We start from the raw sequence: 4,356 nt of genomic DNA, 5'->3' as shown, positions 1-4,356 counted from the left end.
CAATTTTGTCCTGTTGATTCGAGGATATTTTGTTGTCCAGTGGCTAACTTTTGCCACGATGAAAGTTAACTCCATATGCAGCTTCTTCAATGCCCATATTTTCTCTGAAGTAGATTGGTACTGCCAGGAGCCGATATGTCTCACAAAAGAAAAATTTTCTAAGTTATTAAAACATTTTAAATGGCATATTCTGTAGATCTCTGAAGGGTTTGAAGATGACCTATCTAAAATATATCTGCTCAATTTTAAGAACATATCTAATATGACTACAAGTTCTATTGTAATGTCTAACTACTAACTTTCATTTCTTTATATCCAGGAAATCACGGCCAGGCCTAACATCAACTGAAGTCTCCAGGAAGAAGATGGGGCCCCACTACAACAACAATTCCACATGGACAATAATAATATCACTAAGCTCACAAACATCATCTACAGATCAGTTTTGAACTACAAGGAGAAAGATAACTTTGCCCATACCCAGCAGGAAGCAATTTTAAGAATACGATGCCCACATTCCCAAAGAGGTGGTGTGGGGTGGGTGGTTTTTTGGTCTTTTTAATGGTTTTTGGGTCTGGGATAATTTTCATTGTTTAGGGGGGGTTGGTTACAAGTTGTTGTCAAGGGTTAGGAAAAAGGCTAAGCAAAGGAGATTAGATTTAAGGTTCTTGTTTAAAAAAGAGAGAAAGAAAGAAAAGAAAAGAAGAAAAAGACAATTACTAGTTTTAAATACTTTGCATTGGATTGGATTGTTTTATATTGTATACAAATTATATATATTGAAATTGATATTGTCAGAAAATGCTATATGTATATTTCTAATTGTACTTATACCGTTCATTTAACAATGCAATTTTCTGATCCTTGAATGTTAATATTACCAAATGTTGCTTTTTTAAGGTCAACTTTTATGCAGTTGTGGGCTGCTCAAAGGAAATGCTTCTGACTGGAACTTTTACTCAACCTCTTTGTCTGTTAGGCACAAGAATGCCACAACAGCTAGATGTGTGAATTTCAGAGAATGCACACCCACATGGTTCCCGGCATTGTTTCATAATGAAGTCAGGGGGCAGGGAAGAGAGCCCTGGGAGGTAGGAGAAAGCTGCAAGTGTCAGCAAGGCTGAAGCAAGTCCTGTTGGAGTCAGCAAGACTGAGCATGAGAAGAAATGCTGAGGCATTGTTTAGGAGAATCTGTGGTTGAATTTTCACCTCTTGCATGCTCCTCTTCCTTCCCCAGGCCTTCCTCCCTGGCCTCTGTCTCTCCCTCAGTGAGGGGGAAGTATGTTTTGAAGGAATGAGGAAATGAGGACTGTGACCTCTTTCTAAACAGGTGAAAGAAATGAATATGGAACTGAGATTTAGGCAGTGGAGGATTCCAGGATTCGGGGAAGGCTTGTATAACCTAAGAGCTATGACTCTGGGTTAAGTTACTCATTCTGGTTCTGACCATACTGTGGACTGATATTCATTTGCAAGGATAGAGTTGAGTGGGATATAGGGTCTGATGCAACCCTTCAATGTTCCAAATTCTTTCCTATACAAAATGTAAAAAATATATGTTAAATATTCAAATGTGAGCATGGAAGTCAAAATTTTTATTATTTTTATTATTCCACATTGTTTTTAAACAGTTACTGCTTTAGTGGTACAGATGGGCCAAACAAACTTGTTTAGGGGAGTGAAAACATGCGACTTGTTATCTCCCATAAACAATAGCTTCCGGTATTTCTGGAACTATTTGTCCTTGGGCAAGGGGACTGCAGATCAGAGGCATTTTGTTTCATGGATCTCTTAGGCATAGTAAATTAAAACTTAAAATGTAACTTGGCTCTCACAGTTGTGAGATAACATTGTAGTTCTGTGAGACCAAAATGAGCCATCTTAGAAATAAGACCAAAATGCTTTCACCCTAAAACTAAGGCCTAAGATTTCTCCTTTTAGGAATAGGCCATTAGTTACTGAAACCAGTCAGTTCAGATTCCAGAAACAAGGAAGTGTAAAAGTACAGAGTCACAAGATAGTCACGAGGTAATGCCTGCTAGATTATGGAATGCCTCTCCTGGTTTCCAGGCAACTGACCACAGAAATGCCCACCTGAGGCAGCCAATGAGAAATGGTGGGGCAACCACTCCTTAGAAGTAATTTCTAGAAGTCCTAGAAGCGACCAATCAGAATTGTACTGTACTAGCACCCTAAATGATGTAACTTGTGACTTTTCCTTTAAAAACTGAGCTTGCAGACAGGTGGCGCTTCTCCAGCCTCCACTGGGTTGATGTATTGGACGAAGTCCTGCTAGGCTTGTATTGCTTTTGATATCCAGAATTAACTTGCTTTTGCATTCCGGCATGCTCGTCTTTGGTGGTCTCTCTGGGGGTCACGATCTGGGCACAACAGTTCCAATTCTATATTTTTAGGAGAGGGTCACTTTTGTCCACTCTAACCTCCTCCTGTGTCCTCAGAGCTGCCACTCAGGATTTTAAGGTGGTGTGACCACACCAAGTATCATGCCTTCAGTGCTTCTGTACTCAAAACCAGGAAGCAAGAGAGACACACACTCCAAGTGTGATTGAGATCTGACTTGACATCTATTCTATCAGCCAAGACCACCTGATTCTGTGAGACGAGCATCACTACTATCTGTAGATAGCACGTCTGTGTTCAGTTACACAGATATTTCCTCACATTTATGTTTTTAAAGCATCATTTTCTTAGCTGCAAAATTCATATGTTTTGTAATATTTCAGTTGTACATAGGAAACTGGAAAAAATGTATCCTTTAGCTTCTTGGACATTACCAAATGGCTGGGAGAAAATTATCCCACTAATTTAATGTATATTCTTCCATGTGCTTGTCTTTGATCAAGCACACCTTTAATCCCAGCACTCGGGAGGCAGAGGCAGGCGGATCTCTGTGAGTTCGAGGCCAGCCTGGTCTACAGAGTGAGTTCCAGGAAAGGCACAAAGCTACACAGAGACCCTGTCTCGAAAACACCCCCCACCCCCAAAAAAATATATTCATGTGTAGAAATGGGGTACCAGATTTTAGTCAGCACATCTGAGTTGGGTTGTTGGTTTATATTGGCCTATACCAGGTAGCTACCTTATTATTTGGTCAGAACAGCCCCCCCCTTTTTATTTAAAGATTTATTTCTTTATTATGTATACAGTGTTCTGTGTACATGCCAGAAGAGGGCACCAGATCACATTACAGATGGTTGTGAGCCACCATGTGGTTGCTGGGAATTGAACTCAGGACCTCTGGAAGAGCAGCCAGGGCTCTTAACCTCTGAGCCATCTCTCCAGCCCAGAACAGCCCTTCTTGAATGCTGGGAATAGAATATGCCATGGCTTGTGTTATGCCCAGATTGCAGGGACTGCCAAAAGACCACCATGGAGACTGAATCGCATATGGACTCTCCATCTGTCAGATGCAGTGGTGACAGCAGAGAGCCCCAAGCCTGGGCAGGGTGGGGTTTCTATCATAGCAGAGGTTGAGGTGAGAGCATTTCCAGGGTTCAGGACCTTGACTGGCTAACATTTATCTAGGGATATATTGGTAAAAAGGGGAAATATATGTGTGCTAGGCTCAGAGGCATCCATTGATCTTATCTAATCTTATCTAATAGTTGGAATGTTTGGGATGTCAGGGACTTCCCCTTAGATTCTGGCCCATCTCTGGGTGGATCCCTGGGTGGTGTCAGTTTATGGCTTTTCCTGGATCTGGGTGCTGCCTGCTGCACCCCTAGGCCTGTCATGACAGGTGTGTGGTCAAGCTGTTTTGGGCCCTCCCCACAGTTTACACATGACTTAAAAGGTCAGAACGGTCACTTTCCATAGTCTCTTGAAACGGTCAGTATGTGACTTCTTTTGAATTATAAACAGCATATATGTGGGAAGTTGCTTGAGTTTTTCACTGTGGACCGCATGATGACCATTGCTGCTTGACAAAGTTCCAGCATTTCGACTTTGCAGATCACAATTCTCCAGCACCTTTTACTTTAATTTTTAGCGATTCTCACCGTGTTTTATGAGAGTTTCCTTATACCTTTCCCTTTGGGAAATTCTGTGCGGGCTTTGAAGGACAAAAATGTATAAAACAGCAGCCTGTTTAAACAAATAATTTTTTGGAAAAATCCCCACCACTGTAGAATGATAACTCTACCTACTCCCATACAGGTTAACACCAAGCTGCTAGGAAATGATAAGTAACATAGGCTTGATAAATAAGGTGTATTTGATAATCAAGATTTATAAATTCCTAAGGTCTACTCAGTTCACAGTAATATTTGTCTAGGTTCATCTTTGCCTCCTTTAGGTTTTAGCTATTTGGATAAATGAAGCCATATAAAAAACTGC

This window comes from Peromyscus leucopus, chromosome 3, assembly GCF_004664715.2.
Source record: "Peromyscus leucopus breed LL Stock chromosome 3, UCI_PerLeu_2.1, whole genome shotgun sequence".
Classification (NCBI taxonomy): Eukaryota; Metazoa; Chordata; class Mammalia; order Rodentia; family Cricetidae; genus Peromyscus; species Peromyscus leucopus.
The sequence above is the reverse complement of the archived record's forward strand: the minus strand, read 5'-3'. Positions refer to the sequence as shown.